The sequence below is a fragment of the Nicotiana tabacum genome, chromosome 4 (genome assembly GCF_000715075.1).
Source record: "Nicotiana tabacum cultivar K326 chromosome 4, ASM71507v2, whole genome shotgun sequence".
Taxonomy (NCBI): Eukaryota; Viridiplantae; Streptophyta; class Magnoliopsida; order Solanales; family Solanaceae; genus Nicotiana; species Nicotiana tabacum.
This window is the reverse complement of record NC_134083.1, coordinates 88,356,667-88,377,673: the sequence shown is the minus strand read 5'-3', so window position 1 is coordinate 88,377,673 and position 21,007 is coordinate 88,356,667. Positions and strand designations below refer to the sequence as shown.

Here is a 21,007-nt window from a genome sequence, read left to right as displayed (position 1 = left end):
GAAAATAAAATATGAGTTATCTCAAAAAGAATAGTATTTGGGCAACTAAAAATGCCATAAAGCTAAGGGGAATGTGGCAAAGAGAGTTTGCTTTTGAAAGGACAAAATGTTTTTGTAGCGCCCAGAGTAGCCACTAAAAGCCTTACTGTCGCCCCAAAAAGTTGGCCCGGCTTGTCGCGCCTATTAGCGGCGACCTACTATGCCGATTTTAAGTAGCACGGTTAAGGCTGTTACTGGCGACTTTGTTCGTCACAAAAATATTTTATAATTTCATTGATTCCGCCTACTTAAAATTGAATTAAGATACATAAAATTGAAACAAAGAAATAGAGAGAGTAATTAAAATACCAGACTTATAATAATCACAATAAATGAAATTACTTTATATATGCATCCATCTTGTCATTGACTCCGCCCACGTACCAACTTTACATATTAAACCAAATACTATAAAAAAACGAAAACTATATATATATATATATATATATATATATATATATATATATATATATATATCTAATTTTAACTAGAACTCCTACTTCATATATTTAGAGGCTAAATGTGCAGAAACGGATCCATAATTTAAGGTTTACAGGTTCCTACAAAGACCTACGATGTAATTAAACAAGGACCATCAGGTTCAATTCCATACTGTTGGCCATGAGCATTCTTACAATATGCTGTAACTTTCCCTTTAGGAGTTGCTGATGTTAGCTGTATATGTTGCAGTGTTATATCAGTGCATGGCACTGAATTACTACAGTTCAAGTTTATTGCTATATCTGTACTTGATGTTCCTTTCATGTTTTCATAAACAACATTACTAATGTGTACTCCTGTTGGCTGTGATGAAAAAAAAAAAAACACTCATGAGTTCAATATTAATTCGAACTATGTATACTTATGCAAAAAAAAAAAAAAAGTTAACTCGTATTACCATTTCCTTGCAGGTTCCTCGAACATCACAATAGTTTTGGTCAATAATAATAGGGTTGTCCACAGAGTCGAATTCAAGATTCTCAAATCGGACATCTCGTACATATCCTGTGCCAACCTATTCATATATTTAATAAGAAGTCAATTTTTTTATTCTTGTTCTGATTTTTCCCAGTTGAGTTATACCATGACCTGGTGTTACACCCTATATTTTCGTACGTAAAAATGCGTCGTACATTATATGTACCTGCCATGTCTTGATACGAGCTCCATTTGTTGTTCCAGAGAAGAAAGAATTGCTCACATTGATATTCTCTACTTGAGCAAAATTACCACTTTTTCCTAAGCTTCCAATGCTGTGATCAATATATAAGCAGTACAATTAACATTAGGACTTTTGGAATATAATCTTGACTTATTAAAAAAATACGTATTAAGTAATTAAGTACTTTAGAGAATCAGAAACAACCTTATACCATGACCTGGTCCACAATGGATATCGGATATATTAACATAAGAGCTATGATCTCCAATCGAAATACAATCATCCCCTGTCCATCACAAGGCCAAATTAAACAAGTCAAGCCCAAACACAATGGCGACAATAATTTTGAAGAGTGCGAGCAATATAGGTTAAGAACACGTACCGGAACTTATATTAGAATTGGTAATGGTCACAGATTGAGAAGATTGAATATGAATGCCATCGGTATTTGGAGAATATCCTGGAGACTGTATAAATACATGATCGACCTTAAAATCATTGCAACCCCTAACAAGTATATGAGTTTGTGAACTATTGACAAAGTTGATGTTGCTTATGGAACTTTTATTGCATGAAATGAACTTCATGGCCTGTGGAATATAATTTACGTATTAGTGAAATTAAATGGAGTTTATCAATTCTCTTACGGGTCGTTTGGTTGGGATCAGAAACATGTTATCCCAGGAGTAATTATTTCGGGATTAGTTATCTGGGACTGTTATCACACTCTCTTATAGGGATAAAAATAACACTACAATCTAGGGATAACTAATTTCAGGATTAGTTATACTGCGATTTTATCCAACCAAACGTGAGATAAACTCGTATCAAATTAATCCCGAAATTAATTATCCATTATCCCTCGTACCAAACGAGTCTTTAGAGTTAATTAAAAATTTAAAATTAGAGGGTGTCAAGAGAAAACTTACAGTAGGAGCTAATTTTGTGCATCCTTGCTGAAAAACAAAAGGAGTGTAAAATTGTGAATACATAACTAATAACATTAATCATGAGGGAAGATTAGTATTATGTCTTACTTGAATTAATTTTCATACATATATACTTTTGATTTTCTAAACACGACAAATTATTTGAAATATAATTTACTTTTCACTAAAGTAAAAGATAAAAAAAGAGTCGAGAAAATACCATACCAAATTAGGATGGTGTCTACAAGATTGATCCCACCATTCTTTTCCTTGGCCATCAATGGTTCCCAAGCCATCAACATATAAACCACTAACATATTTGAAAGCCAACCATTGACTAGCATCTTGTCCACTCCATATACTAGGTGAGTTTGGTGCAACAAGTCTCCCTGATATCTATATATACGAGGAGTAATAGGAATTAAGAAAATATTAATGATTTAATACTACTCTCTTCGTTCCACTTTATGTGACATAATTCGAAATGTGAGTTAAATAGACTAATTTTCAGTATGAATTTGAGCATAAAGTTTTTAACTTTTTCTTTTGAAATAAAATTTACATATTTAGAAATTATATAAAAAATATAATAAGCCACAATAGTTAGTTATTCAATATATTTAAAAAGCATTTAAGAAAAACATGCTCAAAGTTTTTTTTTTTTTTTTGACTTTTCAAAGAGTAAATTTGTCGCATTAAGTAGAACATATATAGGGAGTATTTGTTACGACTCTTTTCAAAAAAAAAAAAAAAAGGAATATATTCAAGTTCTTAATATACCACAAATTTGATGTTGCCAGAATTGCAGGGGCCACTAAACATTACAGGATTAAGTAAAAATATCTTATTAGGAGGAATAATCACTTCAGGAGATCGAGCTGATGACGAACATGCATGGTTCCATGCATTAAGGAAAGCCTGGAAATAAACGAAAATAATTCTTTAATCAATATACTAAAGCGAAAATAGAATTTTTTTTTTTGACTTTTCAAAGAGTAAATTTGTCGCATTAAGTAGAACATATATAGTTAATGGTAATAAAAGGAAAGAACATATAAATTAAACAAGACTTACTTTAGAATTGTCAGTAATTCCATCAGCAGTAGCTCCATAATCAAGGACATTAAAACTGTTTGCGTTGCTAATTAATCTTGCACATGATATGCTAGCATTTGTTAAGCTAAGAATGAGCAAGAGGGCCAAAGTTTTCTACAAAAAAAGGAAAAGGAAAAGAAAAAAAAAAGAACAGAATATGCATGCAGAAAGTTAGAAATTTAATGAACGTGCATGGCAAAGAAATAAACACCTCAACAAAAAAATATATATTTAAGGCATACTATCATGTAAAATTTCAGCGGTTATTTAGTAATAAAATAAAAGAGAGAGAAAAGTAAAAGCAATAAAGAGGAAGATAATGAGTTTCAAGAAAATATTTACCATGGTGTATGAAGAATTAGAGGAACACATTTGAAACTACTGATTATCTGCACCATGACCAAAAAAGTTAGTTCAAGGAGTTATAAAAAACAAATTTAAAAATATATTTCTCAAAATTATCAGAATAGAAATAATATTTAACTGTATAAGAAGAAATTTAAAAAATCTAGTGAGGACTAGAACAACTTTTAAACTTTACAGAAATTAGCTTCTCTAGGAATGAACTAACATGCCAAATTGTCAATAATAGGAACAACTTTTAAACTTTAGAAAAAACTTTACAAGAAAAATGATGGACGAAATGGCCTTAATTTTATATAATAAAGGCATGCATGTGTTTTTTAGTACTATAACAAAGCTTTTAGAACTTAAAGTAGCAATATTTGGACTCGTACCCTTGGCAGTACTACGAATTAAAAAAAAAAAAAAAAAAAACTAACTTCAAACGAACAATCGTACAGTAAAAAGTTGCTATATTTTGTATGCAATGAAAAATAAAGAAATTATTGTGCATGCATGAGAAACGATAGTAGCTATACCTTTTTCCAAGAGTATTATTTTTGTCAATTGTGATCTAACATCTATATATAGTGAGAAATATGTATACGAGATAAGTACATCGTTTTATATGATGAGTCGTGAGTGTGTCATCAGTAACAGTCTGCTTATAAGTATAAGAAAGACGAATGTATATATAAAAGCTAAATAGTAGTAAATTAAGCATATATCTCGTGTAAGAGATAGATACAAGCATATAAGTGTCCTAATAGATTCGTCGTTGAGGATGGAAAGAAGAAATTTTCCTTCTTTTAATTTCTTGCTAACTTTTTCTATTAATAATAGTGTTGAACAATATCGGATTTAGGTTACCAATCAATATTGTATTAAATAAACTTGCATTTGGTTTTTTAAAAATGAATTGATTATATAAATATTTTCACACAGTCAATCTATAACTATAAACTCAAAAATTTAACAGGATATGAGCACAAAAACCTTATTATTTAAGAAACACTTCATTAACGAGACATGAGCACAGAACCTTTATCATTGCCTCGTCCATCTCATCAAACATAACTGAAAAATGAATATCTAATTTTTTTTTACGATCCTTCCACCTCAATGTATGTGACCATTTCGCTTCTTGAGATTTAAATTATATGAACTTTAATTGATATTTTAAACTATAAATTTTTTTATCATATTTACATAAGAAAAATTATAACTTATAGTTTTTATATATAATTTTGAATATCTGAATTTTAATTTTAAAATATTAAACTCATCTAATTTAATGTAACTTTTTTAAAGATTAGTTAAATTGACTTACGAGAAATGAAAAATATCACATAAATAAGGACCGATAGAGTAAGACATGCATGGAAAACGACTTAATCAACATAAATCGTTAAAAGACTATTGACATGAGAGTTACTTGTTGCATAGTACGTACTCCCTTTGTTACACTTTATGCGGCTTGATTCCGAATTGGAGATTCAAAGTTCTTAATTTTGAGCATAAATGATACATTAGGGAAAGAAATTAAGGCCAACTTTTAGCAGGAATGCGGATTCTTGTACCAGCCTTCTCTTAAAACAGATTATATTTTTGCGAAGACAAGTAATTCATTCGGTCATTTTACACTTTGACAACTGAACTCAAAGTTTAAGAATATTATAAAGATATTTTTAATTTTACGATCTTAAATAAAATGTGTATAGCATATCAAAAAGATCATTTGAATCGTGTGGTAAACACGTCGTGAAATTTGAAATATCATTAAGGATAAAATGAGAATGTTAGAAACAACGTCAGAACTAAGTAGTATGAAGTGAATTCAACCGAACACCTTCGCCCAAAAAATTCAGTTATATGTGAGCTTTTTACTCCCCTTGTACATGAAAAAAAGAGAGTCAAGTTTCGTAGTAAAGTTCAAATTCGCTTTAGGTCATAGGTTCAAATTCCAACTGTGACATCTTATAATACTTTTGAATCCCCTCATATAAATTTATAGTTCATCCGATGCCAATGTTTAGAAAACATACTACTAATTAAATATAGAAAAATGATTGTTATTTTTAAATAGATTAAGTAAGACACATAAATTGAAACACAAAAATTAATAAAATGCCAGACTTATAATAATAACAATAAACTAAAATTATATTTATATATGCATTCATCTTCTCATTGACATCACCTAAGTACCAAATTTACATGATGTTAAACCAAATACTAATTAAAAAAAAGGAAATCTATACTATATCTTTCTAAAGGAAATATATATATATATATATATTCAGATGCTAGATGTGTAGGGAACTCCAGTGGCCGGAAGCCATGAGTCTCCGGCCAAGAAGTTCCCTACAGAGAATTTTTCAGCTTCAGTAACGTTCGTTATCACGTGGTACCCTGGCCAATTTACCCTACCACCAGTTCCTGCACCAGCTCCAGTATTATTGTACTCACCATAGTACAAAGTTTGTAGGAAATCTCCACTCCAGGGTAACCAACCAGTTGCATCAATTAGGCCATCAATATTACTCTTCATAAATACTGTTGTTCAGTAATTCTTCCACGGCCTACCAAGATAACTCTTAAACAAATCTTGCACAGGTCTTAGGTCTGATGCTGCTGTTATATGAGAATTATGTATTATAATTCCAGTATTTTCATAAGGATATGTTTTTCCTTGCGCTGTGATAGTGTTTGACTGACCACTCTTTGGCTTTCTTACGTAAATATTGCAATTTTGGAACACTGCAGCTGCGTCTCCAAATATGAAATCTACTGTCCCATATATGTCACAATCGCGATAAAACTGTCGTTGTTTGTGTACATATAAGGTGTCTTGGTACCCTTTGAAACTGCAACGATAATATACTGATAAATCTGAATCAGAACGAAGAGCAACTGCTTGGCCATTTTCAGGTCCTGCTGTATTTTCAAAGGTTATATCCTTAGCAATGAAGCCACCTCCAGAAACACCTAAGGCATAAATAGAAAACACAAAATAAAGGTCAAAAAAATTAGTACGGTTTAGAATCTAATTAAGAAACCCTTTTATTGACTTTATGTAAATAAAACACTGTTTATTATACTTAATTTCTTGTTGGTATTTGAAATATGTATGTATGAATGTATGTATATATGTGTGTGTGTGAGTGTGTGTGTGTGTGAGATTGATCATATTATATTATTGATGAAAATTTGACAAGATGCATGCAATTGGTATACTTTGGTACGTAATACGTTTCTTTTATTGATGTACTATATATTGACCAATTAAGTGGATTTGTTTTGTATTTGGAATAAGAAAATCAATCAGCCCTTGTCTTAAATTTCTTATATATAAAGTGTTGTATTAAAGTGTACGTGCATGGAAATATAATTGATGCATGCAGGCGAGAGGAACTAATGAATATATATAGTGCAATAATTAACTCTTGTTCTTCTTTTTTATCTCTTATTTAAATAAATTTAATTGTTTAATTATAAATTCAATAACCCATTGAGAATTTCTCTAAAAACATTACAATAAACTTACCAAAAGTTGCAGAACCAAAAGTTGAATAGCCAGTACCATTACTTCTATTGCCACTGATAATTGTAGCATCAATCCCATCTCCAATGAACATCAAATTATTCATAGTATTCTCGATCTCCACATATTCTGTATAATTACCTCTTTTCACATATATCACAAATCTCCCTGTGCCATTCCTCATGCTATTTACTGCAGCTAAAGCTTCAGAAATAGTGTGATAATTCCCAGAACCATCTTGAGCCACCACGATATCGGCCTTTATTAGAGTTCCTTGCTGTAAAAGCTTCCTGTCGGGTGAAGTCAGGAATCCTAATAAGGGAATTTATAAATTATGTTAGAACTAAGAATATAACACTTGGAATTCAAACTTTCGACTTAAAGGAAATTTAGAATCACATTATTTACCAATATACTAACAGTTTCCCCCATGTTTAAGGGGATTCACATTTTCTTACCAGTATGAGATTCAGTTGAACCCGCTTCAGACCATGCAACTCCGCCCCTAAGTAAACGTCGGCCCTTAAGTTGGGGATTTGTTGATAGTGAAGCTGAAGGTATAGCCGTGGCTTTGTTTATGGCAAGAGAGTTGCAAAGGTTTTCGGAGAAATCATTTAACACAGAGGGAAATTTCTCCAAATGTGATGATAATTGAAAATCATGGAATCCATTTAAGCATATTTGATGATTACCCATAGCTGCACTTAGCCATGTTTGAACATCATTTGTCTTACCAGAGTTGTTGATGGATTTGTTAAGTTGATAAAAAGTATCTTCATAAAGCTTTAAGCAATCAGCCCAAGCCAACTTCCCTAACTCATTGAATGAACTTATATTCATAGCTAAAATCTCCTTATGAGCATTTTCAGCTTGAGATAGGGTTACGCTAAGCAGGGTGGGAGCTGCAGTTCTGCCTACGAGTTCGGCAGAACACAGTAGCTTTAACCTAAATTCCAAAAGAAAGATAGGGAACAAAAGAAAATACACACTTAAACTAATCAGTTTAGCCATGAGAGAATGAGTGTAACAACTGTTTTGCTCGGTAGCTTTGGTATTATATGTGAAATAATATGGTTTGAGTAATGATAATGTTGGTTAAAGACGGATGGTTTATTTGTATAGGCAAATTATAATGCCTTAGCTCGATTCCGATAACTATCAATGTGTTGTTTTACATGTCATAGCACGGTATATTTCCATTTTAACATAGAAATAGTTAATGCATGTTTATCGTAAAGATTACCTATAGCATACCTTATAATTGTGTAAATCTTTTTTATAATTCCTTAGCTTGATTCCGATAATTATCGAGGTATAGTTTCCATTTTTAACATAGTAATAGTTCATATTTATTAAAGAAATTTATCTATAATTACTTTATAAGTGATCGGATTGTATAATTTTTTCTTTGCCCCGTCACTGTGTTAAACTTAAATTCTATCCTATCGAATTTATATACGGTAAGTGTAATTTTACGTGTCATGATATTTATAGTTGTCATAATTACGACAATTTACTATAATTTGATTGTGTACATAATATATTTTTTTGGCATTACCTTTATCCAATTTGACGCATCATTAATATGTCCGACCATCTTTATCCCAATTGAAATTCAATAATGTTTAGTACCTTGATCCCTACTTTAACAAAACCGTAGTGCTATTTGCAAGCTGCTCCACTTAATTACAGAATATTCCTCAATTTTTCTATGTAATCAACCTATTTAGCATGTTATTTATTTAAACTTTTCCATCATATTTTAGTTTAAACTATTAAACTTTTCTTGCCGTTTTGTACTGATATTTAGACATTGGTTGTAATAGTTTTAAATACTTATACGCTCATGATTTGGTGACACCACGATGATTGGGACTCGTTTTTCCGCACTTTGTTCCAAATTTGAGTTTAAATTTGATTTTATGAAAAATTTCTGATATGGAAAGCTTTACATTACTTTTATATTTAGTTTGAAAGTATTTTTGGGAAGGTCGGCTTGCCTAGTACCACCGATAGGCGCCATCATGACACGCTAGGTTTTGGGGTCGTGACAGCATTTTAAGGCAAACTTAAGGAACCAAGTGTTCCGATTTCAACCCGAACACCTCCAAATCTCGAACCAACCATCCCCGCAAGTCATAAATTAATAAAAGCACATACAGGGAGTTTTATTTAGGAGAACGAGGTACTAAAAGTCAAAATGACCGGTTGGGTCATTACAGCGGACACACTACCTTCCCGAGACCCCACTAGTGAGATTTTTTACTGGGTCATCATTGTTGTTGTAGTGGTAAATCCCCCATCAACCTGAGTGTTGGTTTGATTAAGAAAAAATAGTTAGTACGTAGTATAAGTTGTTGTACTATGATTTATTGCCTGTGGGGAAAATATAATTATCTACTTTGTGAAAAAATTATATCTTTTCTCTCTTTATATGTATACTGTTGCGAAAAATCGTGGGTTAACTCGTATACAATTATACATAAAGCAAATAGATAAGAAAAAAAATACACAAGCATTTAAACCTAATCCTCGGGCATAAGCAGAGAGTTTTCCACGATGAATTTTATGAATGATACCCCATACTTCAAATTAACCATAATTGCACCAAAGTTCATCACAAAACGGCATGCATGCTCACAGAACAAAAACATGCATTGGTTTAGTTCTCAAATCAGTAATTTATTCCGACATTCAAAAAGAGCAATATACTCTATACTTCTTGGAGAAAAGAAATATTAAACAAACATCTTATATTAAATAGATGCGCATAAATAATATTTTCAATTAGGAACTCAAAACAAACATTTATTGAATTTGATTTTTGATATATATTTAAAGAAAATAAAATATGAGTTATCTCAAAAAGAATAGTATTTGGGCAACTAAAAATGCCATAAAGCTAAGGGGAATGTGGCAAAGAGAGTTTGCTTTTGAAAGGACAAAATGTTTTTGTAGCGCCCAGAGTAGCCACTAAAAGCCTTACTGTCGCCCCAAAAAGTTGGCCCGGCTTGTCGCGCCTATTAGCGGCGACCTACTATGCCGATTTTAAGTAGCACGGTTAAGGCTGTTACTGGCGACTTTGTTCGTCACAAAAATATTTTATAATTTCATTGATTCCGCCTACTTAAAATTGAATTAAGATACATAAAATTGAAACAAAGAAATAGAGAGAGTAATTAAAATACCAGACTTATAATAATCACAATAAATGAAATTACTTTATATATGCATCCATCTTGTCATTGACTCCGCCTACGTACCAACTTTACATATTAAACCAAATACTATAAAAAAACGAAAACTATATATATATATATATATATATATATATATATATATATATATATATATATATATATATATATATATATATCTAATTTTAACTAGAACTCCTACTTCATATATTTAGAGGCTAAATGTGCAGAAACGGATCCATAATTTAAGGTTTACAGGTTCCTACAAAGACCTACGATGTAATTAAACAAGGACCATCAGGTTCAATTCCATACTGTTGGCCATGAGCATTCTTACAATATGCTGTAACTTTCCCTTTAGGAGTTGCTGATGTTAGCTGTATATGTTGCAGTGTTATATCAGTGCATGGCACTGAATTACTACAGTTCAAGTTTATTGCTATATCTGTACTTGATGTTCCTTTCATGTTTTCATAAACAACATTACTAATGTGTACTCCTGTTGGCTGTGATGAAAAAAAAAAAAACACTCATGAGTTCAATATTAATTCGAACTATGTATACTTATGCAAAAAAAAAAAAAAAGTTAACTCGTATTACCATTTCCTTGCAGGTTCCTCGAACATCACAATAGTTTTGGTCAATAATAATAGGGTTGTCCACAGAGTCGAATTCAAGATTCTCAAATCGGACATCTCGTACATATCCTGTGCCAACCTATTCATATATTTAATAAGAAGTCAATTTTTTTATTCTTGTTCTGATTTTTCCCAGTTGAGTTATACCATGACCTGGTGTTACACCCTATATTTTCGTACGTAAAAATGCGTCGTAAGCAAACTAATGTAGATATATATATCTACATTATATGTACCTGCCATGTCTTGATACGAGCTCCATTTGTTGTTCCAGAGAAGAAAGAATTGCTCACATTGATATTCTCTACTTGAGCAAAATTACCACTTTTTCCTAAGCTTCCAATGCTGTGATCAATATATAAGCAGTACAATTAACATTAGGACTTTTGGAATATAATCTTGACTTATTAAAAAAATACGTATTAAGTAATTAAGTACTTTAGAGAATCAGAAACAACCTTATACCATGACCTGGTCCACAATGGATATCGGATATATTAACATAAGAGCTATGATCTCCAATCGAAATACAATCATCCCCTGTCCATCACAAGGCCAAATTAAACAAGTCAAGCCCAAACACAATGGCGACAATAATTTTGAAGAGTGCGAGCAATATAGGTTAAGAACACGTACCGGAACTTATATTAGAATTGGTAATGGTCACAGATTGAGAAGATTGAATATGAATGCCATCGGTATTTGGAGAATATCCTGGAGACTGTATAAATACATGATCGACCTTAAAATCATTGCAACCCCTAACAAGTATATGAGTTTGTGAACTATTGACAAAGTTGATGTTGCTTATGGAACTTTTATTGCATGAAATGAACTTCATGGCCTGTGGAATATAATTTACGTATTAGTGAAATTAAATGGAGTTTATCAATTCTCTTACGGGTCGTTTGGTTGGGATCAGAAACATGTTATCCCAGGAGTAATTATTTCGGGATTAGTTATCTGGGACTGTTATCACACTCTCTTATAGGGATAAAAATAACACTACAATCTAGGGATAACTAATTTCAGGATTAGTTATACTGCGATTTTATCCAACCAAACGTGAGATAAACTCGTATCAAATTAATCCCGAAATTAATTATCCATTATCCCTCGTACCAAACGAGTCTTTAGAGTTAATTAAAAATTTAAAATTAGAGGGTGTCAAGAGAAAACTTACAGTAGGAGCTAATTTTGTGCATCCTTGCTGAAAAACAAAAGGAGTGTAAAATTGTGAATACATAACTAATAACATTAATCATGAGGGAAGATTAGTATTATGTCTTACTTGAATTAATTTTCATACATATATACTTTTGATTTTCTAAACACGACAAATTATTTGAAATATAATTTACTTTTCACTAAAGTAAAAGATAAAAAAAGAGTCGAGAAAATACCATACCAAATTAGGATGGTGTCTACAAGATTGATCCCACCATTCTTTTCCTTGGCCATCAATGGTTCCCAAGCCATCAACATATAAACCACTAACATATTTGAAAGCCAACCATTGACTAGCATCTTGTCCACTCCATATACTAGGTGAGTTTGGTGCAACAAGTCTCCCTGATATCTATATATACGAGGAGTAATAGGAATTAAGAAAATATTAATGATTTAATACTACTCCCTTCGTTCCACTTTATGTGACATAATTCGAAATGTGAGTTAAATAGACTAATTTTCAGTATGAATTTGAGCATAAAGTTTTTAACTTTTTCTTTTGAAATAAAATTTACATATTTAAAAATTATATAAAAAATATAATAAGCCACAATAGTTTGTTATTCAATATATTTAAAAAGCATTTAAGAAAAACATGCTCAAAGATTTTTTTTTTTTTTTTGACTTTTCAAAGAGTAAATTTGTCGCATTAAGTAGAACATATATAGGGAGTATTTGTTACGACTCTTTTCAAAAAAAAAAAAAAAAGGAATATATTCAAGTTCTTAATATACCACAAATTTGATGTTGCCAGAATTGCAGGGGCCACTAAACATTACAGGATTAAGTAAAAATATCTTATTAGGAGGAATAATCACTTCAGGAGATCGAGCTGATGACGAACATGCATGGTTCCATGCATTAAGGAAAGCCTGGAAATAAACGAAAATAATTCTTTAATCAATATACTAAAGCGAAAATAGAATATATATTTTTTTTTGACTTTTCAAAGAGTAAATTTGTCGCATTAAGTAGAACATATATAGTTAATGGTAATAAAAGGAAAGAACATATAAATTAAACAAGACTTACTTTAGAATTGTCAGTAATTCCATCAGCAGTAGCTCCATAATCAAGGACATTAAAACTGTTTGCGTTGCTAATTAATCTTGCACATGATATGCTAGCATTTGTTAAGCTAAGAATGAGCAAGAGGGCCAAAGTTTTCTACAAAAAAAGGAAAAGGAAAAGAAAAAAAAAAGAACAGAATATGCATGCAGAAAGTTAGAAATTTAATGAACGTGCATGGCAAAGAAATAAACACCTCAACAAAAAAATATATATTTAAGGCATACTATCATGTAAAATTTCAGCGGTTATTTAGTAATAAAATAAAAGAGAGAGAAAAGTAAAAGCAATAAAGAGGAAGATAATGAGTTTCAAGAAAATATTTACCATGGTGTATGAAGAATTAGAGGAACACATTTGAAACTACTGATTATCTGCACCATGACCAAAAAAGTTAGTTCAAGGAGTTATAAAAAACAAATTTAAAAATATATTTCTCAAAATTATCAGAATAGAAATAATATTTAACTGTATAAGAAGAAATTTAAAAAATCTAGTGAGGACTAGAACAACTTTTAAACTTTACAGAAATTAGCTTCTCTAGGAATGAACTAACATGCCAAATTGTCAATAATAGGAACAACTTTTAAACTTTAGAAAAAACTTTACAAGAAAAATGATGGACGAAATGGCCTTAATTTTATATAATAAAGGCATGCATGTGTTTTTTAGTACTATAACAAAGCTTTTAGAACTTAAAGTAGCAATATTTGGACTCGTACCCTTGGCAGTACTACGAATTAAAAAAAAAAAAAAAAAAAACTAACTTCAAACGAACAATCGTACAGTAAAAAGTTGCTATATTTTGTATGCAATGAAAAATAAAGAAATTATTGTGCATGCATGAGAAACGATAGTAGCTATACCTTTTTCCAAGAGTATTATTTTTGTCAATTGTGATCTAACATCTATATATAGTGAGAAATATGTATACGAGATAAGTACATCGTTTTATATGATGAGTCGTGAGTGTGTCATCAGTAACAGTCTGCTTATAAGTATAAGAAAGACGAATGTATATATAAAAGCTAAATAGTAGTAAATTAAGCATATATCTCGTGTAAGAGATAGATACAAGCATATAAGTGTCCTAATAGATTCGTCGTTGAGGATGGAAAAAAGAAATTTTCCTTCTTTTAATTTCTTGCTAACTTTTTCTATTAATAATAGTGTTGAACAATATCGGATTTAGGTTACCAATCAATATTGTATTAAATAAACTTGCATTTGGTTTTTTAAAAATGAATTGATTATATAAATATTTTCACACAGTCAATCTATAACTATAAACTCAAAAATTTAACAGGATATGAGCACAAAAACCTTATTATTTAAGAAACACTTCATTAACGAGACATGAGCACAGAACCTTTATCATTGCCTCGTCCATCTCATCAAACATAACTGAAAAATGAATATCTAATTTTTTTTTACGATCCTTCCACCTCAATGTATGTGACCATTTCGCTTCTTGAGATTTAAATTATATGAACTTTAATTGATATTTTAAACTATAAATTTTTTTATCATATTTACATGAGAAAAATTATAACTTATAGTTTTTATATATAATTTTGAATATCTGAATTTTAATTTTAAAATATTAAACTCATCTAATTTAATGTAACTTTTTTAAAGATTAGTTAAATTGACTTACGAGAAATGAAAAATATCACATAAATAAGGACCGATAGAGTAAGACATGCATGGAAAACGACTTAATCAACATAAATCGTTAAAAGACTATTGACATGAGAGTTACTTGTTGCATAGTACGTACTCCCTTTGTTACACTTTATGCGGCTTGATTCCGAATTGGAGATTCAAAGTTCTTAATTTTGAGCATAAATGATACATTAGGGAAAGAAATTAAGGCCAACTTTTAGCAGGAATGCGGATTCTTGTACCAGCCTTCTCTTAAAACAGATTATATTTTTGCGAAGACAAGTAATTCATTCGGTCATTTTACACTTTGACAACTGAACTCAAAGTTTAAGAATATTATAAAGATATTTTTAATTTTACGATCTTAAATAAAATGTGTATAGCATATCAAAAAGATCATTTGAATCGTGTGGTAAACACGCCGTGAAATTTGAAATATCATTAAGGATAAAATGAGAATGTTAGAAACAACGTCAGAACTAAGTAGTATGAAGTGAATTCAACCGAACACCTTCGCCCAAAAAATTCAGTTATATGTGAGCTTTTTACTCCCCTTGTACATGAAAAAAAGAGAGTCAAGTTTCGTAGTAAAGTTCAAATTCGCTTTAGGTCATAGGTTCAAATTCCAACTGTGACATCTTATAATACTTTTGAATCCCCTCATATAAATTTATAGTTCATCCGATGCCAATGTTTAGAAAACATACTACTAATTAAATATAGAAAAATGATTGTTATTTTTAAATAGATTAAGTAAGACACATAAATTGAAACACAAAAATTAATAAAATGCCAGACTTATAATAATAACAATAAACTAAAATTATATTTATATATGCATTCATCTTCTCATTGACATCACCTAAGTACCAAATTTACATGATGTTAAACCAAATACTAATTAAAAAAAAGGAAATCTATACTATATCTTTCTAAAGGAAATATATATATATATATATATATATATATATATATATATATATATATATATATATATATATATATATATATATATATATATTCAGATGCTAGATGTGTAGGGAACTCCAGTGGCCGGAAGCCATGAGTCTCCGGCCAAGAAGTTCCCTACAGAGAATTTTTCAGCTTCAGTAACGTTCGTTATCACGTGGTACCCTGGCCAATTTACCCTACCACCAGTTCCTGCACCAGCTCCAGTATTATTGTACTCACCATAGTACAAAGTTTGTAGGAAATCTCCACTCCAGGGTAACCAACCAGTTGCATCAATTAGGCCATCAATATTACTCTTCATAAATACTGTTGTTCAGTAATTCTTCCACGGCCTACCAAGATAACTCTTAAACAAATCTTGCACAGGTCTTAGGTCTGATGCTGCTGTTATATGAGAATTATGTATTATAATTTCAGTATTTTCATAAGGATATGTTTTTCCTTGCGCTGTGATAGTGTTTGACTGACCACTCTTTGGCTTTCTTACGTAAATATTGCAATTTTGGAACACTGCAGCTGCGTCTCCAAATATGAAATCTACTGTCCCATATATGTCACAATCGCGATAAAACTGTCGTTGTTTATGTACATATAAGGTGTCTTGGTACCCTTTGAAACTGCAACGATAATATACTGATAAATCTGAGTCAGAACGAAGAGCAACTGCTTGGCCATTTTCAGGTCCTGCTGTATTTTCAAAGGTTATATCCTTAGCAATGAAGCCACCTCCAGAAACACCTAAGGCATAAATAGAAAACACAAAATAAAGGTCAAAAAAATTAGTACGGTTTAGAATCTAATTAAGAAACCCTTTTATTGACTTTATGTAAATAAAACACTGTTTATTATACTTAATTTCTTGTTGGTATTTGAAATATGTATGTATGAATGTATGTATATATGTGTGTGTGTGAGTGTGTGTGTGTGTGAGATTGATCATATTATATTATTGATGAAAATTTGACAAGATGCATGCAATTGGTATACTTTGGTACGTAATACGTTTCTTTTATTGATGTACTATATATTGACCAATTAAGTGGATTTGTTTTGTATTTGGAATAAGAAAATCAATCAGCCCTTGTCTTAAATTTCTTATATATAAAGTGTTGTATTAAAGTGTACGTGCATGGAAATATAATTGATGCATGCAGGCGAGAGGAACTAATGAATATATATAGTGCAATAATTAACTCTTGTTCTTCTTTTTTATCTCTTATTTAAATAAATTTAATTGTTTAATTATAAATTCAATAACCCATTGAGAATTTCTCTAAAAACATTACAATAAACTTACCGAAAGTTGCAGAACCAAAAGTTGAATAGCCAGTACCATTACTTCTATTGCCACTGATAATTGTGGCATCAATCCCATCTCCAATGAACATCAAATTATTCATAGTATTCTCGATCTCCACATATTCTGTATAATTACCTCTTTTCACATATATCACAAATCTCCCTGTGCTAACAATTTACCAATATACTAACAATTTCCCCCATGTTTAAGGGGATTCACATTTTCTTACCAGTATGAGATTCAGTTGAACCCGCTTCAGACCATGCAACTCCGCCCCTAAGTAAACGTCGGCCCTTAAGTTGGGGATTTGTTGATAGTGAAGCTGAAGGTATAGCCGTGGCTTTGTTTATGGCAAGAGAGTTGCAAAGGTTTTCGGAGAAATCATTTAACACAGAGGAAAATTTCTCCAAATGTGATGATAATTGGAAATCATGGAATCCATTTAAGCATGTTTGATGATTAGCCATAGCTGCACTTAGCCATGTTTGAACATCATTTGTCTTACCAGAGTTGTTGATGGATTTGTTAAGTTGATAAAAAGTATCTTCATAAAGCTTTAAGCAATCAGCCCAAGCCAACTTCCCTAACTCATTGAATGAACTTATATTCATAGCTAAAATCTCCTTATGAGCATTTTCAGCTTGAGATAGGGTTACGCTAAGCAGGGTGGGAGCTGCAGTTCTGCCTACGAGTTCGGCAGAACACAGTAGCTTTAACCTAAACTCCAAAAGAAAGATAGGGAGCAAAGGAAAATACACACTTAAACTAATCAGTTTAGCCATGAGAGAATGAGTGTAACAACACTGTTTTGCTCGGTAGCTTTGGTATTATATGTGAAATAATATGGTTTGAGTAATGATAATGTTGGTTAAAGACGGATGGTTTATTTATATAGGCAAATTATAATGCCTTAGCTCGATTCCGATAACTATCAATGTGTTATTTTACATGTCATAGCACGGTATAGTTTCCATTTTTAACATATTAATAGTTAATGCATGTTTATCGTAAAGATTACCTATAACATACCTTCTAATTGTGTAAATCTTTTTTATAATTCCTTAGCTTAATTCCGATAATTATCGATGTATAGTTTCCATTTTTAACATAGTAATAGTTAATATTTATTGAAGAAATTTATCTATAATTACTTTATAAATGATCGGATTGTGTAATTCTTTTTTGCCCCGTCAGTGCGTTAAACTTAAATTCTATCCTATCGAATTTATATACGACAAGTGTAATTTTACGTGTCATGATATTTATAGTTGCCATAATTATGACAATTTACTATAATTTGATTGTGTACGTAATATATGTTTTTGGCATCACCTTTATCCAATTTGACGCATCATTAATATGTCCGACCATCTTTATCCCAATTGAAATTCAATAATGTTTAGTACCTTGATCCCTACTTTAACAAAACCGTAGTGCTATTTGCAAGCTGCTCCACTTAATTACAGAATATTCCTCAATTTTTCTATGTAATCAACCTATTTAGCATGTTATTTATGTAAACTTTTCCATCATATTTTAGTTTAAACTATTAAACTTTTCTTTCCTATCTTTAATTTCGACCTATAATAAATTTTGAAGAATTAACCTAAATAGTCACCCACCCAACCATTTAAACTAAAAATAGCCGGCAAATATATAATATATGTATAATCATGTTTAATCAATATATAATGAATATACACTAGCTAAAAAAAGTAAACAGTGAATCTAACCGGCTATTTGTATAAGTGAAAAATCGTTCACCTCAAATGATATAGAAATTAAGGTTGCTACTTAACGGGCTTAGTGTTCTGGGCTTGATATTGGATGCTTGTCAGCCCAATTATGTAAATATGTTGTGGACCTGCCTTATACATTCATTCATGTTAAAATGGGTGAAGTATACAAAAGGTACTAGGTGGTCTTGAACTTTTGATACCGCTTGTCCCATGGGCAAAACTTAAAGTTTAACAAGTTTTCCCGGTCATTGGGCGAGACTTTTGACTTAGCCTTGAAGGTTTGCCCTTTACTTATCGGAGATTGATAATCTATAGTTAAAAGCAAAAGAAAAACTCCGATCATTAAGCCAAGTGGCATCATTCCAATATGCCACTTGGCACTCTAAGACATTGCTCCAACTAATTAGGAACTAAAACTTTATTTGCAATAAAACTGTCGTACAAAATTCGGTAGAACTTTCAAATTTTTTTAATTTTTTTAAATATTAAATGATTTTACATGTGAAAACCGTTTAATCCACAATATTAGGTAAAAACTTTTTACCTTCCACTTGTCCTAAATTATCTCTGCAAAATCACGATAGTCAGAGTATCCTCAACTATCTAAATTACGATTGAAAGTCACGATTGAAATCCACTATACTGGGTAACAACTGCTCAAAACTGCAAACTTATATTTCTTTCACTAATACACGGTACTTCAATTCTAATCTTCCTACTGCTATCAAGATTTCAAGAAAACTTACGGCTTATGCAATAGATGGCTTCACATTGATTTCATCAAGGATATAACAATTTCGAAGATGCAATGGAAGTTGAAAGTTCGGGTTATCCGTTTGTGGGAAGTACCGAATCCTTAAGTTGCAAATCTGGAGTTTTTGCTCTATTTTTTTGACTTATTAATTTCTTCAACTCTACCGTTGAAAAGTAGTATTAATATAAATTCAAGTATTCAAGCATAGTAATATAAATTAGTATTAAGTCCTTCAAACACTTTCTGTTATTTAATGTAATTTTTTTGTAGGGCGATCGGATACATGCTTCTATTGGCAAGTCAGTTTTACATCTTTTCAAAACACAAATTAAGGAGCTTGGATTATATTTTATGGCGAACTTTATTGTTTGCCAAAACAAGGAGAGGTTTAACACCTACATGGGTTGAGGCTGACGTTTACTCAACGGACAACAGTGGCTGAAACAATTGATACACTTTTTCCAATGAATATCTGTGATGACCTAAAATGTCATCTTTAAATTAAATAAGTAATTCTGTATTCTAAGACCTCAAAAAGTACTAATTATCATTTTTCGACTTGCGTGCGCAGTCCGTACAATTTTTCGAAAATTTTTTATGTGAAAAATAGATTAAAATGTGAAATAGAGCTTTAAAACTCAACTGAGTTGATTTTGTTTAACATTTTGAGCAAACAGACCCGGATCAGTATTTTGACAATTTTAGTAGGTCCGTATCGTGATTTGGGATTTGGACGTATGCCCGAAATTGAATTCCGAGGTCCCTAGCCCGAGATATGGAATTTTGATAAAAAATTAAAAGCTTGAAAGTTTAATAATTTTTAAGAAATTACTGATGTTGGATTTATTGACCCCAGATCCGTATTTTAGTTTCGGAGCTCAGTATAGGTCCACTATAATATTTATGACTTATTTACCGAATTTGGTGAGAATCGGAGTTGATTTGACGTGTTTCGAACATCCGGTTGTAAATATATAAGTTTTAAAATTTTCTTAAAAATTTCCTTTAATTTGGTGTCTGATTCGTAGTTCTAGGTGTTAGTTTGGCAATTTGATCGCGCGAGCAAGTTCGTATGATGTTTTAGGACTTATGTGCATGTTTGGTTTGGAGCCTCGAGAGCTCGGGTGAGTTTCAGATGGGCTACGAGATGATTTCGGACTTAGGAAATCCGGTTTTCTGCTGACTTCAGGCTTCTGGTGTGTTCTTCTTCACGTTCGCGAAGGTACTCTCGCGAACGCGAAGAGAAAATTGGGGCTGGCACGTTTTATGCTTCGCGTTTGCGACAGAGTGAACGCGTTCGCGAAGGCTTGAGGTGCAAAGCTTCACGTTCGCG

At 31.3% G+C, this 21,007-nt stretch overlaps 2 pseudogenes; both read right to left on the bottom strand.

Annotated features, from left to right (window-relative positions):
* Positions 1-5,866: 5,866 nt before the first annotated feature.
* Positions 5,867-14,634, bottom strand: LOC107761877 (putative pectinesterase/pectinesterase inhibitor 17; annotated as a pseudogene).
* A 1,296-nt stretch (positions 14,635-15,930) lies between these two features.
* On the bottom strand, positions 15,931-17,792 carry LOC107760359 (pectinesterase-like; annotated as a pseudogene).
* Between the last annotated feature and the right edge of the window lie 3,215 nt (positions 17,793-21,007).